The sequence below is a fragment of the Pipra filicauda genome, unplaced genomic scaffold (genome assembly GCF_003945595.2).
Source record: "Pipra filicauda isolate LSUMZ 115617 unplaced genomic scaffold, ASM394559v2 scaffold32_size4067784_pilon, whole genome shotgun sequence".
Classification (NCBI taxonomy): Eukaryota; Metazoa; Chordata; class Aves; order Passeriformes; family Pipridae; genus Pipra; species Pipra filicauda.
The window spans coordinates 3,399,941-3,419,959 of NW_024104454.1; the positions used below are offsets into that span (position 1 = coordinate 3,399,941).

The following is a 20,019-nucleotide window of genomic DNA, read 5'->3' on the forward strand; positions in this document are numbered from 1 at the left end:
AGAGTCAAACTAGATTTAGCGAGGTGGTTCAGGAAGGATCAATGGAGCTTTATTTCATATAGTCTCAACCTGAGAGGCAGGATTCCTTTACCTGAAATTGCTGTCAAGCCATTTCTCAGCAGAATACATGTGGGTTTTATGCAACTTTCCATCATCTTCTCTCCTTAAAACCTTTTATCTGACACCTGAAAATTTCAGCCCTTGAGGATACATTATTTGACTTTTACAAAATGACCTCTGATTCATCAGGATACACAGAAAACCCTGATAGTTACAGAAAGGCCCAAAAGAACAACATTAAGCAAGCTCAAAAACCAGGATTCTCTTTGATGTATAAATAAAAACGACAAAATTTACAGGAAGAAATTCCCCTTTAATTTATCTGTCAAGCAGTCCAGGCAATGGCAGCCTTTATCAAGTTGTCAATACTCAGAAAAACACTGTAATTTGGACCATCACTGCAGAGTAGTGCAATCAGGTCAGCAGACAAGAGCATCTGGTTCCACCATGGCAGGAGCAGCAGCTCAGCCAGGCTGCTTTGCAGCTCACCGAGGCCAAAGCACCTCACAAAATAAGCCCTCTCCAGACTTTTCTGTTTGTCCTTTTGAACATCTCAGAGTAGCTGAGCCCAGCCTCCTCTCAGCATTGGTGAGGTTTAGTAGCTTTTCTTAGCCTGAAAGAAGGAAAAGGAGACAAACCAGGTCACCATAGATAAAAAACATTTTCTTTGTCACTCCTCCCAAAAGCCTCAGAGTGCAGAAACTGGGATCTAAGACCTAGGTCCTCTCCTCTGGTGATTACAAGTTCTCTGAAAATAACAGCTGGATTTTTACCAAGGACCTTTTAACTAACATGAGGCTTAAAATATTAACTCATTGCTGAGACGAGACTGTGATTTTCCTGATTCAGCAGTACTCACTCAATGTGTCTGAAAATGCTTGTAAATTTAATCACTCAGAGCCCAGGTGGATGACAGATGGAGATAGACAAAGTGGTGATGGCAGGGATGAAGGGTTCAGTATTTTATTTCCCCTTTTGCTCCTTAGTCAAACATGGTAGTCAAATAATACCCTCCAAATTTCCCTGTCTCTGCAAGTTAATGGCAGCTACAGGACTTAAAAATGGTATGCAACGTAACTCAAGGTTCAGCTGGGATTTTTCATGTGGAATGAGGCAAGAAAATATAATTGGAAGGCTTGGTGGCTGCATGATGCCTGTTTCTTATTTCTCTCATTGTACCTGACAGTTAAGTGTGAAATTTGGTATTCAAAAAAAATATTATGTTATACTTGAAACCCAATAAACCTGACTATGGATCTTTTAAAGAACTAGAAAGCAATGAACTGTTCATTACCTATAGGAGTATTTCAAGTAGTCCTTTTACTTAGCTGTTATTCTTGACCACTTTTTCAAATAAATTGGAACCTAATGTCCTCTAAACAAGGAATAACTGTAGCATATGAAGCAGCAACACAGTCTCTCTATCTTTCATCCATATTACTATCCTCTTTCGCTTGGTACCAAAGAAGCAAAACAACCTATATCTTCCTTTGAGTCATATATATCTCCAGCCAGGTCTTTTGGTGTGGAACAAGAAATGCCAGGCTTGCTCCTAGGTAACCTCTCTTTAATGCACTGGTTTTTATCCATGGTCAAGTTTTGTTGGCCTGTTGTCTATATTGTCTTTATTTTCCCTGTCAAAAACACTTGCTGTAGGTGTCTAAAATAGCTCCATATGCTTTTTCCTATTCTTCTTGATTCTTACATTCTTCTAGTTTCTTCCTCTGTATCTACACATTTATTATCATTGACCCTGTCATTTTCTACATTTCATTCGCTGTGAATACATCCATCATACAGTTATGGCAATTGTGTCTCTTCATATCCAACAGCTGCATCTCACCCCAAGCAATGCCTGATTGCTTTGCAATCTGTGTCTATGAAAATTTAATGGACTACAGTAAAAATTCTTTTGCTGCCCATAGTGGTTCTCATTTTTTGTCCTTTGACTACTTTTCTGCTCCCAAAGAAATTATTTTCTTTGCTAACCTGGAAGCTAAATCTTTGCTATTTTTTACAGTGGGTTTTTTTTTCGCTTAGCTCAGTAATGGTCTGTTGTTATTGTCCAGACGGGAGCCCCAGGTGGGATCTAGGCCTCAGACATCAGCTGTTTAAACAAGTGGAACAGCTGTCATTAATCTCTGCTTCTGGAGCTCATAACAGAAAAATGGAGCAAGCAGGGAATTGGTTCTCAATAAAAGAAGCGTCCTTCAGCCTTGCACTGTTTCATGTCCAGCCACTAATCAATATATATTGTTCCCATAGATCACAGTAGTGGCAGGTGAGAAATTGCTTGGACTAGAGGCTTGTGTAGAGTGGACATGTGAGGATATCCCATGCACACTACAGACAAATCAATCTTCTAGAATAAGGCTTGAAAGAAGTATCAGGAAAAGGCAAGAAATAATACCAAAGATATTTGGGAACATATCCTTTGTGGGGAATATTTAAGACAGTAAGAAAGCCTGGTTCTTGTCAAAAGGGTTTTTTTTGTACTTCAAAGATCAATACAAACATGTTAGAAGATATATCTTTGCAAAAATATTGGTAGCTGAGAGTTAACTGTGAAGTGTCCTGCCGGAAAATTCCAGAGTGCTATAAGCCAATCCAGCCTCCCCTTTTCACTCTTGAAGGAGCAAAGCAGTTGTTATGAATATAACTTAGATCAGTCCACGCAAGCAGCCCCAAGATGCAAGATGCCAATACGACTTAGACATAGGAATGTAACCTTCAGATTATTGCTGAGTCCACAGAGCTGAGTTCATATTGGCTGAGGCACCATACTGAAGTTTGACCGCAAATCAGTTGTTCTTGTCCTGCGTCTGGTTCTTTGCTAACAGTAACCAAAAATCTGAAGCTTCAGAATTACATTTCTTACCAGAGGCTGTACTTACAAGGAAATCGGAAACAGAGTAAAAAAATCAGCAAAATTTAAGTGGTGTGGTGTTCCAACTCTGTGTAAAGGCTGCTGTTTCATGGCTCATCACAATCTTCTCTTTTCACTGCTGGACAGTAGGGTAGGCTAGTTCTGGCATCCACTTGATTGAACATCTCTGAAGGAATGCTTTAATGGGCCCAACAGCTGTCTTTTCTGTTAAGATCAGAGGGTACCTTAAAGTGGGCCACGATGGAGAATAGAAAGGATCTAATGGCTGGGACTTTGCTCAGTGTGTAATTATGCCCCTATGTTTTCAGCTGCTATGTAGGTTAGAGAGAGAGTCATTTCAATTCCCAGAAGGAAGGAAACACTTCTGGTTATATTACCAAGACAAATAGTGCAGTGAAATCAGTTCTGAGAGACATGAATTGGTCCCAAAAGATTGACTGAGTAAATTTTCAATATAATTCAATTCATACGCTCCAACGTTCTATTTTTTCCTCATAAACAGGTGGTAGGCAGTACAGAATGTGGCAAGTTCTTTAATATGATCAATATTTTAGACTCTTCAATTAAAAGCATGTTTGCAGGCTTGAGGAAATCTTTGGGATGAGGCAGAAGGGAGAGCGCTCTGTGTGAGAAGAAGAAAGCCTTATTTTCTCTATTAGTACCTGTGTACCTGTTTAAATTCTGTCATTATTTGACCAAGACGACAAGGCACCACAGCACATTGCTGTTGGGTGGAAGTGTGATATGAAGCTCCATTCCAGAACAGTGTCCCCAGCACCCTGCCAAGGACACGGAGAAATTGAGCATGAGTTGGAAGTTTTGCCACTGCTTAGTGAGATGGTGCCATTGTGACACAAGGACTGAACACACTGTTGTTCTTGATGCCTTCTGTCATCCATCTTACCATTCTCCAAGGGCTTGGCTACGGATGGATAAACTCGGGGAAGCCGTATGTTCCTACAGATATGAGCATTTTAAAAAAGTGGAAAAAAAAATCTCTGCTCTGGAACATTATCATTCAGTTTCCTTTTCCTCCTTGAGAAGACTGGAAATGTCCACCGGTGTTGCACCTCTTCTTCCAAGCTGAGGAATGCCCTGCTGCAGTTTGGCAGATCTGGGGCCACAGTCCACCCACCGAGTCTCTGATGACTGCCAGGGCTGTGCATGGACTGAGCAAATGCTGATGGGCTGCTTCTGTTCACTGGGGCTTCACCCACATGCTGGCTTGTTTTTACAGACTTTCTAATGAGCACTGAGACCAGACACCTTTGATTGCTCTGCTGCCTGGCTCCTGAGAGATGTTTTGAAAAGAACATTTCACCTTTTTTTGCTGCATGAAAATGATTCATTGAGGATGACATGCAGTGAATATTCAGACTCCCCGCAATTCTTGAGATAATATAAACTTTCTTATCCTATAAATGGTAGCCTATAAGATGTCCTTAGCAAAAGTTGTTTTATGGGATTCAGTATCTTTGGTACTCAGATACTTCTTTTGCCATCTAAGAAACAAGATTTTGATTGATTTGTTTTTTAAAAGGCCTATGTTCTGTTAATCTATGGGATGTTACTACAAAACCACCTCTCACTAGCTAAATCTGAGTTATCCTCTGGAAGTACATCTCTTTCTTTCTCTTGATTACAGATATCTTTGTACTTTGATCCCCAGTGGAATAATTTCACTTAATCCAGACTAGATGGAATGAAGCCAGTTGTGTGCATCCCCTCTGAGAGCCATGGAAACTGCTATAATCCCGACATGGTCAGAAATATAAAGACTGTATGATTTTTAGCAAGATTGCTAAAGCAGGTAGTACATATCAAGCTGGATCCACAATTTGTGATGCTGAAAATATTCTCATTGGAACAAACATTGTAGCCAGATCAGAGGTGGCCTGGCCTGCCTGTGTTAACTTTAAACATATTTAAAGAACAAATTAGGTGAGAATGTACTTCTGTGGTGTTTGGAGCAAGAGGGCATTTTAATCAATAGAAATTCTCAGGGAGTATAAGACACATTGTTCTACAATCTCCCCCAACTCCCAGCCCCTTGCAGGCTGACAGAAAGAGGTTTTTGTGGCCAGAGATTGTGTTGTGGGGCAATAAGCCTGGCCTTTCCCCTTTCCATTGTCTTCACTGACTTATGTTTGAAATGTACATGCCCAAACCTTACCTGAGTTACCCTTTTTGGTAGCAGAGGTAAAACCTAAGACATGCAGTAAGGATGTAGCATTAAATTATTTTGGCAGAGCTAAGATTACTTGCCCAGCGTGTCAGTCAGGAGAAAGCAAGAAGACAGCAAGAGAAGAACACTGATAAGGCAGCTGAAACTGGAGTCCAGAGAAGAGTCTTTTGAGGCAGAAACGCAGCAGCCTGGGCATGGAGCATTATAGAAGAGGCAGACCTGGTAGCATCTGCAATTCTATGCCTTGAATACTGCAAGACTGTGAAAACCCCTGCCATCTGAATGTCTATGGTTGTTGAAGATAAGCCGGACATGAGAGATGGTAATTAGCATCTCCCTATCTTTTGTGTACAGTCACTCAGTTCCTAGTGCCATGGTGAAAACACCCTAAAACATTACTGGTTAAGAATGACTAAATCAACTTTTATCTGAATTTCCACGTTTCTTATAAATATTCATGTATTTATTTTCACAACATCCTTATTGCTCCTTCAGAACAGAGGTTTAAGCACCTGAATGACGTAAACTGCCAGCACAAAGGACACAGACTCTGATTCTCTGAAGATACAAGCTAATGCCCCAAAAACTCACCCTACATGACAGTCTGCACCAATTCAGAAACGTGTGCAGTATGGAGGAGGGGGTTTTCATGATCTTCACTTCTTGTGGCCTTTCTTAGCCAGAAGATCATCCTTTCTCTGTATTGTTGTCCTAGCACAAACTACGAGACTGTATCTTACTTTGTTTAAATGGAAATAATTCTTAAAGGAGTGTAATGAAGTACCAAGTAAAAAAGTTCTACTTATGTATGGTTTGAATTTTACCTGCATAACTTCATTAAATCTTTTCCAAAAAAATTGGGATGTAGGACAGATATTTAGGGTTTTAGACAAATAACCTCACTAAGCAGAGGATCTTTACTGCAGCCTCCCAAATTTCTAACTGCTCACAACACTCCTCATAACTTCAGGCACAGCATCTTAGCCAGCCACGGCTTCTGACCGTTCACTTGTAAAATCTATGTTAAGCCTTCAGTGCCTTGAGGATCCATACTTTCTTTGTCCTTCTCTGGATGGATGAAGATGTGAAACTAGGGCTATGAATATTTTTCAGCTGTTCTTGAAGTTAGAATTCCAGTTCATAGCATTGCCACTAGAATAATTACTTTTTAGATTTGTCATTAATTCTAGTTCTTTTTAATGCATTAGGATAGAGGCTGTAAGAACCAAGGGAATGGAAACATTGGAAGCTACTTCTCACACATCAGTGAAATAATAAAACACTATAAACTGAAAGTGGAACATGAGCTTAAAAGAACAAAATTGCATGTGGAAATTTTATTTATGTATCAAAACTAATTATTGCAAGTTCCACCTCGGTAATACTTGAGGATTTCATTACAAGATCTAATTGGACTTATATGTGCTGTAAAAAATTTTTCTCTTTTAATTGGTAGCAGAGATCAAAGTAAAGAGAATGAGAGACAAACTTGGTATTTGTTTCATAAATTCATCTTTTGACTTCATTTGCATTTACATGGTTCCTTGGAGCAGCTCATAGCACAGGCTTGTATTAACATGCCAAAAGAGAATCTGCTCCTGTTTTTTCAGTTCAGTGCTTCAGAAATTCATCAGAGTCATTCAGCCAGTCAGATCTTAATTACTAAAGGATGCTAGTTCAAATCAGTCTTGTATATCCTGCCTCTCCTTATGCCTCTCTCAAACAAGTTTGGAAAAAAGACAAATAGGAGCTGTTGTGCCATTTTACTGCACTGCCCATTGTGGAACCGCAAGCCTTCTTTCTCAAGGGTGATTCCTTGGAATACCTCATCTGAATTAAGTTTATGGGGCTGGACCATAGCCCTTTTAAACTTTACCCAGCCTGGTAGCACAAATATTTTTGGCTGATTCTGTCTCAAATATAGCCAAGCTGAAACAGCTTCTTCAGAGCCCAGTGCTGTTTTGTACAGTGACCACCACCAATCCCGACCAAGCTGGCACCAGAACCTGAAGCGCTATAGCTGTTCTATCTTATTGCCATAAGTTTAAAATGAAATATATAGAAAATTAAAAGCCTGTAAGAACCTCATCCCCACCACCGCTTTTCACAGCACCATCCAAGAGTTACTGGAGCTGAACCACTATGAAAGACGGTAAGTGAAATATCTCTTGAACTGATGGGGAGACACTTCTAGAGTCAGTGATGAAGAAGGGACCTTGAGGTGCTCGAGAGGTGGACTGATGCAAACCCCTGAAGTTCAACAAAGCAAAGTGCAAGGTCTTATAGCTGCGTCGCAGCAATCACAGGCACGCCTACAGGTTGGGCAGAGAAGTGATTGAGAGCAGCCCTGTGAAGGACTTGGGGGTGACGGTTGATGAAAAACTCAACATGAGGTGGCAGTGTGCGCTTGCAGCCCAGAAACCAATGGAATCCTGGGCTGCATCCAAAGGAATGGGGCCAGTTGGTCAAAGGAGGTGATTCTCCCCCTGTTCTCTCTGTTCTTGTGAGACTCCAGCTGGAGTACTGCAAACAGTTCTGGTGCCCCCATCATAAAAAGGACACGGAACTGTTGGAGTAAGTCCAGAAGAGGTCCACAAGGTTGATAAGAGGACTGGAGCATCTTCCTTATGAAGACGGGCTGAGAAAGTTGGGGCTGTTGAGCCTGGAGAAGAAAAGGTTGTGTGGAGACCTCATAACAACCTTCGAGTACCTAAAATGGCCCTACAGGGAAGTCAAAGAGGGACTCTTCACTAGGAACTGTAGTGATAGAACAAAGTAATGGGTATAAACTGAAAGAGAGGAAATTTATGTTAGGTATTAGGAAGAAATTCTTTACTGTAGGGATGGTGAGATACTGGAGCGGGTTGCTCAGAGAGATTGTGCATGCCCCAACCCTGGCAGTATTCAGTGACAGATTGGACAAGGCCATGAGTAACCTGGTCTAGTGGGAGGTGTCCTTGCCCATGGCAGGGCGGTTGGGAATAGATGATCTTTAAGGTCATTTTCAACCCTCAACATTCTATGATTCTATGATTCTACGTGGATTCTTTCAGTCCAGTGAATCAATAATAGCTGAATTCATTACTTCTGAGGCAGCAGTAGCAGCAACAGGGAGCTTTATCTGCCACCATCTTAGGACTGTGGTGTGCAAAAGCTGGCTAGATGCTAGTGCTGCAGGCAAAGAGTGGACAGAGGTGCCCTACATGGTAACAGCTCAAAGACTAGAGGTCGTAATAAAATGATGAGTGGCTTTAGGGCCTCACTGGTGAGACCACCAAAAGAATATACATTGGTGACATCAAAATATCTCTTTATAAAAGCCAGGCAGCATTTGTCATCTGAGCTCAAGGTGAATTAACCCAGGTGCATCCCTGTACCTTACATTATAATATCTGACATCAAGCTGCAAGTGGACACAGCAGCAGACACAGGAAAAGGGCTATAAACAGGCCTCTTAAATGTTAAGTATTTATGCTGCCAAGTTAGGAGACAGAACGAGCAACAGCTGCCAAAGAAACTGAAGAGTTTGCATTATATTTATCATTCACATGTTCTTGACTTGATTTGTTGTGTTTTGCCAAAGACTAGCTGTGTCCTTTTGTCAGTTACACTTTTATTTTATAAGCAAACTCAATGTTTTTGAGGGCAGCATTGCCTCTCAAAGCTGGTATTTAATCTTCCCAATTTTCTCTGTGTTTCAGCTATGTGTGTTACATCTGTAAGAGGCATCTGTCCCAGTTCTGGCCCCCCATCCTGAGAGAAAGGTTTCACATGTCAGAAGTATACCACCTCCCAGCCTCTTTGCTTGAAACTGTGAAAGTTGCCAGCCCAAATTTCTGGTTCTGCAGCAAAAACAAGGTAGATTTTTTTTCTAAATTTGAAAACACGAATAACTGGCAAACTGCATTCACATCACAGACAGAAGAAGAGAAGATAGAGGAACATTGTTTTCAAAGGCTCTTGACCTCCTTGCTGTCACCTTGCTCTGCCACTTTCCAGTGCTCGACTTTGCCAGGTAGAAAAAGGAAACCACAACATTTGCGTATAGATTTCCAGAGGGCAGAAGGTCAAACTGTCATTTTTCAGTTGCTTTGGAGAAAGGACTAAGGAAAGGCAAAACATGATGCTGATTCAAATGACACCATCATTTTCTCTCTGTGTGGGTCCTGGGACTTCTTCTCCACTGAAAAAATATCCTGTTTCCTATAGTGTTTGGACATAAAATGAGTATTAAGGAGGAATATTTTCAGGAAGCTACTTAATTTCTTTTTCTCCAGCTCATTCTAACTCTCACCCTCTCCTTGAGATGGCACAAGGGATTCAATAGTTGATTCTTCCCTTTCTTTTCCAGATATTAATTAAAGAGCTCAATTCTCAATGCGTTTATTATAATAAAATAGCCATGCAGTGCAAAGCAATCTGATTTTCTCTACTCCACACAGGCCAACAAGATACTCACTTTGGAGACTTAATAAAATGAAAGAGTTGCAGAGTTATTAGAGCCAAGCTGAAGATTCACATGTTTGAGCGAATCATGGGTACTTTATTATACACTCATCATTACAAAAACAATTCTTATTCTATGATGAGACAGAAAGCAGTCAGAGGCACTTGTAGGAGCAGCCAACATCTCACAGAAAGTATGTGTAGTCATGTCTCTAAATTATTAGTTTCTCACAGCTAAACAGCTGTAAAGCTGGATGTGGCCCATGATACAGATGGGCTACAGAGCAACACATTTTTTCCTAAATCTAGTGGTACTGCACTGTACTAGGCCCTATAAAGGGACAGACGGGAGGAAAGGCTACAGCTTCTTTCTGATGGTTAGTATGCCCTAGTGGCAATGCTGGGAAGTAAATTTTACTCTTAACTGGTGTTTTTCCTATTTGAGAAAACGAAGATTTTTGAGATATGATAATCCTTACTCAGCAGCAGAGAGTTCACATGAAGAAAGCTCTTCGAAATGCCTCACCTGTAGTGTGTACATTACCAGATACTAGAGAATACAACCACAATATACAAAACCATAGGAAATCAGACTTCATTAGTTCTTTTGTCTCAGAACTACATGTTTATATACGACGGTAGTTCTCTTGTAAAGAAGCTTTTTATTGCATGAAAGTTCTCCTGCATTCATAATCCTCTTCCTGGAACATCCTAATCCTCTGTTTGCACAGGTGTGTCTATATTTTGAAGTGTTAAATCATTCAAAGAGGACACGTTACAGACCAACAGTCAAAAAAGGGTTTTTGATCTTTGGTATATCAAAATATACATTGGGGACTGATCTCCCCCTGCCTAGGTAATCATTTTACATCTGTGTAAAATGAACTTCAAGCTTTTCCACTCTGATTCAATTGAGTTCTGACATGCTTTATGGGTTAGTTTAAATGACAGCATAAGCAGCAAGACAACAGAAAATCAAGCGCTGTGATGTGGGTACGCCAGCTCAAAATGGATAAAGCAAAAATAAAAAAGATTAGCATTGTGGCTTTCATGCCAGCAGTCCTAATATCATTTACATATTCTACAGGAATCCCAGGAAAATAGGGATATAGGATTGGCAGGGACTGCCTGGGTCATTGAGTCTGGTTCTCTACTACCATTGGCAACAATATCATCTAATCCCTGTCATAAATCCTGTGACTTGACAGTGAAATACAGGAAACACAGGAGAGAATATTGGAGCTGTTTAGAAGAGCACAGAAAAGTCCACAGTCTGTTTACAATTAAAAATGCAATTGAAGTTATACAGGCTTTTAATAGGGATGAACTAAAAAGTTTGGGTTACTTCAGCTCTGACTCCAACATTTTCTGGCGTGCAGGTGGGAGAGGGTTACATGCGAATATCTAATGCAAGAGATTCACATACCTCTTTCACATATAAAGAGATACTTTGAGATCTGAGATTTGATTTGAGTACAAGCATGGTCGAAAAGTTCCCAGGGATCTTGAATAATCAACACTGGTTCAAAATCCCCCTTTATAAATCACTTGAGGTATATTCAAGATGATATTTAAATAGTAGGTTGCCTGTTGGCTCTAGAAAAGGCCAAAGAGAGAGAACAGCCTAGTTTAATTCCTGTTTTGCACAGGATATCAGAGTCATTCATCTATGACATGGAGAGTTCTGACAAAACAAGAGGTGTTTCCAAGATACTTTTAAGTCTCTGATCCATTTGTAATTCAGACATTTAATTTTGTCTTGCTGCTTTGCAAGTTTCACATAAATAACCCATTGCTAGTTGAGTTGGCTGCCAAAAGGGAAAAATTCAATGGCAAGAGAAAGGGATTAGCTGGAATGCCTTACTGGGACCAAGAAAACTAATGTGGAAACAATCCATATTGTAACCTTCTATAGAGCATGTGTCAAGAAGTTTAACCTTTTGTTGTTTCCTTGTCAGTGGCTGATATTTCTGTCTGTATCTTAGTAGGGGAACCATAAGTGTCCCTTTCAGAGCTCTTCATGCTCCAGACTGTATTATTAGCCAAACTGTAAGCAGTAAATAATCAAGAGATTTGAATCCATGCCAGAAGCAGAAGTCCAGATAGTCTCTTAAGCTAAACGAGGCTGTTTCCTGCTTGTCCCCTATGGGAGACAGTTCTCAGTGCTGAATCAAACAAAAGAGGAAGAAATCCATAGCTGTAGAGGATCTTCTTATCAAGCTTGTTCAATTTGGACTGCAAAATGGCTGTTTTGGGCAGCACTAGGTCAAAGCTAAGGAGTTTCAGTGGTTTCTTGTTGTCAGAAACTCAGAGTGGAAAGAGGAGTGAGTTGATAAGGGAAGAAGTTTAGCCAGTACACAAACTTTGCCACAAATTCTGCTGACCCTTACATATCTGCACTAGTCACTGTTTCACACCTTTTGAAAAAATACAAACTGAGGTCAAGCTTGTGCCTCTTCCAAACTGTGGTGAGATTACATGATGTTTGTAACAATGTTCTAAAGTGAATTTTTTTTTCACTTTTTCTATATATTATACTCAGCTTTCCACAGTCTGTGTAAAATTTTAGTGTAACTGCAGATTTCCATCATGAAAGGATATAATTATACTAGATAACCCTTTGCTAGGGATTCACTAAAGGATGCAGAGATGAAAGAGGCACTAAATCAAGGATCTGATGCTCATTTGGAATATATTGCAAATGAAATGTTGGGGGAGAGAGGAAAATGGCCAGTTCATAGAGCTGAGATACCATTCTGACAGAGATGTTAAAGATAACAAGGCCGTGTACACAATGAGCACCTCTGGCTTCAGAGCCTTGGGAAAGAGATGACAGAAACAAAGAAATGTGAGAATGCCATAGTTAAATCCTAGTGGGCAACTAGGAACACACCCACACATTCACTGCTCACTGTGGGATGGAGGAGAGAATCTGAAGGCTAAACTGAGAAAAGCCGTGGTTTGAGATAAACAGTTTAATAGGTAAAGCAAGAGCTGTACACTCAAGGAAAGCAAAACAAGGAATTCATTCAGTACTTCCTGCGGGCAGGCAGATGTTCAGCCATCTGCAGTAAGGCAGGGCTCCATCCCATCTAATGGTTAGTTGGGTAAAAAAATACAATCACTCTGAACATCCCTCCCCTTCATGCATCTTCTTCCCCCAGTTTTATGTGTTAAGTGTATTGTCATATGGTTTGGAATCTCCCTTTGGTTGGCTGGAGTCAGCTGTCCAAGCTGTGTCCCTGCCCAACTCCTTGTGCTCCCCCAGCCTCATCGCTGCTAGGGTGGCACAAGAAGTAGAAAAGCCCTTGACTCTGTGTGAGCAGTGCTCAGAAGTAACAAAAACATCCGTGTTATCAACATTCTTTCCAATACAAACCCAAAACACAGCCACATGCTACCTATTACAAAGAAAATTAACTGTGCCAGACAAAATCAACATAGAGAAGTTAATTAAGAGTTAAAACACTGGCAGAAAATTATAAGTGAACACCTTCTAGCCTAGTTCCAGCAGTCCTTACAGGGCAGATATGCCAAGGAAAATGATGGAATTGAAAATCAAAGGGAATAAAATAGAAAAGTGAAGTTTAGTGCTAAATTTACCTGAAGTGTTCCAGTAATGGCCTAACTTACCATCAAATCCCTCTTAAAATCACTTTGCTCAACATACAATGTTGATATTTCTGGGTATGTGTGTGACAGTAATTTCTTTATATTTATGCTCAGCAGACTATCCTTTCTGCAACATTCTAATCTACTTCTGAATGTTAAATTTTATTTTCACATAGGAATGAACTAGACAGATCTGTAACAGTTCTCTTGAACGTTTCCACAACCCACACAAAACTGACCCAAATCATTGACCCAAAACTAAGTCATGCACAGGGAGCGTATGCTTTTAAGTAAGGTCAAAAAGTATAGAGGTGAAGAGCACACAGGTAAATATTTCTAAAACAAAATAGTCTGGTTTTTTTTCAAACTGACTGAAGAAAGAATACCTGAGTGCAAATGCACATGGAAAATTTAGGACAGGCTTTGCCAGCAGTCAAGCCTATTAGATATTCACATTTCTTAAAGAAACCCTCAAAATACACCTTTATGTCCTTTTTCAAAAGTTTTATAAAGTTTTAAAAACTTAAAAGTGCTTTCTTATACACTTTTTATTGTGAGGTTCACTTTTTCCCACTTCCACTGTTAAAATTTAAGGCATCCCCTTGTCTTCACTGAAGTATATTCATCACATACTCCAAAGAAGTCCTTTCACTCCCTGATAAACATTATATGTATATTCCCTGTCACTTGCTTAGGTCCGTATTTTAATTAGTTCTTTCCCTTTGAAAAAGCAAGGAAACTCAGCTATGTAGAGAGTTCATAACAGTGTAACAAAATCTTCACACTTTCACTACAGCAGGTGCAACTAGTAAAGTGAGTGTCCTAGAACTTGTGTCCTGACAGAAAACCCTAAAAATACCAGATGCTACTGGCCTTTGCTTTGATAAAGGAATTTTTAGATTCATTATTCCAGTAGGTGCTGTTCTCAGTCTCCTGATTGTTACAGATAGCATCAATATCTCAATCCCTGCTGGCAGAATGGAAAATGAAGGTGAGGCAATAAGTGCTATGGACCTGAGGCAGCACTGCTCATCCCAGGGTCAGGTTGTGGTGAGGTGAGCAGGGACTGAGCAGCTGGTCAGGTGATAAGTTGAGAGACACTGGTCCGACCTGTGGACCCAGAGATACACAGACAAATATGAAAGAGCATGTCAAGCGTAGTGCCTTGAAATGCAAGAGAGAAGGCAGAAAATCTACACAGCACGTACAAATGAACACAGGGATGGGCTGCTCCATACATGGGGCAAGATAACATGGAACAGCCATGCCAAGATGTGGCAAGGATGATATTTCCTGAGATTGAAGGTAAGAAAAGGGTAATTTCTAACAAGAGCAACAGTAAGAAACGAAAGAAGATGAGAAGGGAAAGAAAATGAGATAAGGCAAGGAGGTCTTCTACAGAAGGTTCAAGTCAAAGTAATGAAAGCAAACCAAAGCAGGAAGAAAAGGACCAGGTACATTCACCCTTATGCAAAAAAATGGAAAATGCTCAATGCTGCCACATGTTGGAGAATAAGGAGAATAAAATTAATAAGAGGCACAAGAAAGAATAGCTAATTGTGCTGTACTTCATATGTCTCTTCCAACAGTTAGCAACTGCAGCAGCAACTCACCTGCTCCTCTTCCTCTGGAAAGAGGAATACTGGCAAAATGCACTCAGATAGTGAAGGGTCCCCAGTGCCTTTCCTTCAGACTAGCACTCTCTATCCATGGAAAAAAACACCTCCCACATCAGTTTTACCAAAGACACGTTGAGTTGAGTTGTTCTGGAGGGAATGAGATGTCACTTTGGTCTCTGGCCATTCAGTTATCCGTTTCCCTGTTCAGTGCTCTCACATATGCACTGGTGAATAGGAATAGATATGGACTGAGGAGAGAAAATACTTGTTTATTACCCAGCTTTAAGCCTGTGCAGCAATGTTCAGCTGTGTACATGTCGCCTAAATGCAGTCTGCTGATGGTTGTCTCAAGTCTACCTCTTGCTGGGCAGAGTTCATTTCTATCTGAAGCACAAGAGCAGAGTGACTACGGAAAAGTCACAAAATTACAGCAAGGTATTTGCAAGGGAAATTAAACATACTAGCCAGCAAGTGTTTTCAAAGCATGTTAACAAATCCAGCTTATCTCACATGCCAGCTCTCCTCCACCCCGTTCTCATTCCCATTGAATAGACACTAATTGAAAATTATGTTTTCAATGTGAAGCCTTTTTCTAATTTGGTCTTGTTTAGAAGCATTTAGGAATCCTACGGTTTGCTGTATTTCAAAGAAATTTGCATGAACTCCCCTAGGAAGCCAACAAAGGGCACTACTAACATTTTACTGGCAGACAGTAAGGGTTTCTACTCAGCACAGAATATTCATGTGCTCCAAGAAACACAGATTCTTGAGGTAAAGGAGATAGCTGAAGAGCCCCAGTGCAAAACATCTAGGAAATTGTTGTAATATCTATTCCTCTTCAGCATTTTCTGCAATCCTTTAGCAATCCTAAATTCCTTGGGGTGTGCACAGAACACTATTGAATATTTAAATAATTTTAAAATATTTTTCATGCAAAAGATAGAATTGCCTATGCAGTATAGTTAGACATGCTCACAAAGATGCTTTCCAGGCTTTAAGTCTCATGTACGCAACACACTGCATCTAAAATCTTTTCATTTAATTCTATACACTTCCACACATTTATGACAGATGAGTATACAAAGTATAAAACATTTTGTATTTACACAACAAAATATGTAATCATGCACTCAGGCATGCACTACACACATGCCTATATATTTGACATGTGCATGATACCAGACATTTTGTATATGCACATATGTGTGCATTATGTTATATGAGTGTCTTTGCAGATCACACAAAGCACAGGAACAGCCTGCACCTTACACTACGCAGTCGCAGGACCTGCACACAGCCAGTCATGCCAATAAAGTTCAGATTACTTATATATGTGTGCATTCAAAAAACCTGTGTTTACTACATCTTCCAATTTGTATGTATGCAATACATGCCTGTACATTCATTTAATTAATACAGTATGCTATGGAGGAGAAAAAAAATACTAAGAAGTACAGTGAAGTCTTCAAAAGACAATTTATTAAACAGAAAGCCCAGTTCCTAATATTATGAGAGTTCAGATTCATGTAAGACCTCGTCTGCATGGAAAAGCTTAGTTGGCACAGCTATGTTCAGAACATAAAAAACAACCCCATTAATTGACATCCCCATGACAACAAAAGTCTTAGAACTATGCCAAAAAAAACCTCTTTGGCAGTCTAATTTCTCTAGTTCATGAGATGGGAGAAAGGAAAAGAATATTTTGCTTCCTTTTTAGCGTAATCAGAGATTGAACTTGCCATCAAATTTTTTCAATGTAACAAAGGCCTGAATCTACTTAGGATGATTTGGAATGGCTCAAAAGTGCTAGAGGAATACTGTTTAATTCCAGTCTAGTCAAGTTCCAAGTCAAAAGGAATCAGCTACTTAGAGATCCTAATTCAAACTACGATTTGGAGAACAAGTGCTGTAGACTGTGGTTTCCATAGCCGTGTTTACACAACCTGCTAAAGCTCACAGTATTTCATCCAGGTGTCTGGGACCTTTCATTATTATATGCAATTTGAACACATATTCCCAGTATTCCAGGTATTTCACCCACACTGCTGGTATTTTTCTGAAGTATGTCTGGATAACACTGCCAGAACCAGCTAAAAAACAACCTCAGTCATCAAAATTCTTCTTTTCCTTTTGTCACCATCTAGCTCCTTCTGCATAGCCAGTGTCATTTTCACACTCTTATCATCCAGAACAGACAAAAACAGAGCTCCATGCCATTGCAAATGCCACTGCAAATACACAGAAGCTGTGGAGAACTTTTCACAGCTTGCTGCCATGGGGCTTTAGCATTTTCAATCTGTCACTGTGTTGCAGAGCAGCTCTCACATGTTTTCAGAAGCAGTGGCAACAGCTGTGTCACCAGCAGCAGCCTCAGGAGCAGTGGAAGGCACAGGACATCAAGCTGCTCAGTTTGGGAGCTGGGTCAGCATCCATGGCTGAAATGTTAGTTCTGAATTTATCAAGCAAGAGGCAAGTGATGGGGAAGGTCATAAAATCATAGAATCATAGAATGGGTCGGGTTTGAAGGAGAGGAAGATCATCTAGTTCCAAAGACCCATCCAAGCTGGCCTTGAACACCTCCAGGGATGGGGCATCCGCAATTTCCCTGGGCAACTTGTTCCAATACCTCACCACCACCATAATAAGGATTTTTTTCCTAATATCTAATCTAAACCTATTGTCTTTCAATTTGAACCCATTTCCCTTTGTCCTGTCACTACATGCTCTTGTAAAGTCCTGTTTCACCTTTCCTGTAAGTTCCCTTCATATACTGGAAGGTCACAGTCAGGTCACCCTGAAGCCTTCTCTTTTCCAGGCTGAACAATGTGAATTCTGCCAGCCTTTCCTCATAGGAGAGATGCTCCATCCCTCTGATCAACTTGGTGACCCTCATCTGGACTCATTCCAACAGGTCAATGTCCTTCCTGTGTTGAGGACCCCATGGCTGGTTGCAGTATTCAAGGTGGGGTCTCACCAGAGAAAGAAGAGGGGAAGAATCACCTCCCTCAACCACTGACCATGCTGCTTTTGGTGCAACCCAGGATATGATTGGTTTTCTGGGCTGCAAGTGCACATTGCCAGCTCATGTCCAGCCTCTCATCCACCAGCACACCCAAGTTCTTCTTGGCATGGCTGCTTTCAATCTGTTTATCTCCCAGTCTGTACTGGTACAGGTTGCCCTAAGCCAGGTGCAGCACCTTACACTTGGTCGTCTTAAACCACAAGAGATCCCCATGCACCTACTTATTGAACCTGTCTAGGTCCCTCTGGATGGCATCCCATCCTTCAGGTGTGTCAACACCACCACTCAGCTTAGTGTCATCTGCAAATTTGCTGAGAGTGCATTCAATCCCTCTCACTATGTCATTAACGAAGATATGAAATAACACTGGTCCCAGTACGGACCCCTGAGGGACACCATTCATCACAGATGCCCATTGGGACTCTGAGCCATTGACCACTACCCTCTGGATATGACTATCCAACCAATTCCTAATCTACTTAATAGTCCACCCATTGAATCCATCACTCTCCAATTTGGAGAGAAGGGTGTTGTGGGGGACTATGTCAAAGGCTTTCCAAAATCCAGATATATTACATCTATAGCTCTTCCCTTATCCACTGGTGTAGTTACCCCATCACAGAAAGCCAGTAGGTTGATCAGACAGGATTTTTCTTAGTGAAGCCTTACTGGCTGTCTCGAATCAGCTCCATGTGCCTTAGCAGAGCTTCTAGGAGGATCTGTTCCATGATCTTCCTAGGCACAGAGGTAAGGCTGACAGTTCGGTAGTTCCCAGGGTTTTTCTTTCTTCCCTCTTTAAAGATGAGTACTATTCCCCTTTCTTCAGTAACTTGAATCTTCCCCTTACTGCCACGACTTTTTGAATATAATGGAGAGTGGCTTGGTAGCTATATCAGCCAATTCCTTCAGGATTCTGGGATGCATCTCACCAGGTCCCATAGACTTGATCTTTATCGTTACCAATGGCTGTTCCTATCTTACTTCAGAAGCCAGAGCATGGTCCTACCAGTCTAACTCCGTCTCTGATTCTCTGATGTTTCTCAGCTTTTCTACTTCAACTCATAACTCTGGTACCAGACTGATTAGGTCATCCACCTGGTCACATATGATGCAGCTGCCATCACTACAATCCACTTAGACATTTAGGCATTCCCTACAGCCTGAAGCCTGGATGGCAATACATTTTTTTTGCATGTTTTGCATGGGTTTTTTGTGACCACTGTCAGGATCACTGCATCTTTTTTAATGAGTTTAGAGGACTTGGCTCTGTGCTGGGTGGACACCATAGCTGCACTCTCTTACCAAGTGTATGACCAGCAGCTCAGCTAACAGTCTGTCGAGCCACACCCCAGTGTCCTTCCCACTCATCTGCCTGCACAAACTGCCTCACACGTGGCTGCACCTTGTCCTTCTGACACATCACATTCTGTTTGATCACTCCGTTCAATGCACTCCTGCTCGCTTGTGCTCCCTAGAGCTGTTTAAATACCAGACTCCCTCTTGGATAGATGAGAAGACTCCTTCCTTCTCCTCTATGATTCTAAATATTCTACTACTTCTATGATGCCAGACTCCTGTCTTTTTCTATGACCCCACACAATTTCCTGGCTCTGTGATGCCAGACTCCCTCTTATCTCTATGATGAGACTCCTTCCTTCCTCTTTTTCCTCTTTATTTCTCTAATTCCACTTTATTTCTCTAATCTCTTTTTTCGCCTAAATTTGTGGATATGACTTGGAACAAACGAGGTGTAAGGGTTTTTTTCAGAGAGTCATGCGTCACGGCTCCGAACACTGCAGAGCGATCCCTTCCCAAAGGCCTGGCGCTGTCCTGTTTGCGGGAGCACGTCCCCCTGGACTCGCAGGGGCTCCTCTGCGGGCGGGGGCGGGCGGCCGCGGCCGCGGGGCCAGAGCGCCGCTTGCTGGCACGCTTGGGATGCGCGTCCACGGGATTGCCGTTCCCATGGGAAAAGAAGCGCATAGCCTTGCCGGGGAGAAATTCTGCGAGAAAATCCGGTTACATCAGAAGGAATCTGTAGGAAATCTCTGCTCTCTGAAGACAGCAGTCAGATGCTTGCAACCATGCAGGACGTGTTTAATGTGTGCCAATAAAAGGCTTTACAGCTGGGAACACTGTTATGCACTCACTATATTACCTTGTGATACCTGGACACCATTTTCTGAAAAAT

At 41.2% G+C, this 20,019-nt stretch overlaps 1 long non-coding RNA gene across 1 annotated transcript; it reads right to left on the bottom strand.

Annotated features, from left to right (window-relative positions):
* Positions 1-352: 352 nt before the first annotated feature.
* LOC120323730 lies at positions 353-19,225 on the bottom strand. Its single transcript, XR_005564520.1, has 2 exons — positions 19,134-19,225; positions 353-673 (listed from the first exon to the last, which is right to left on the bottom strand). It is a non-coding gene; the product is annotated as an uncharacterized LOC120323730 (long non-coding RNA).
* Between the last annotated feature and the right edge of the window lie 794 nt (positions 19,226-20,019).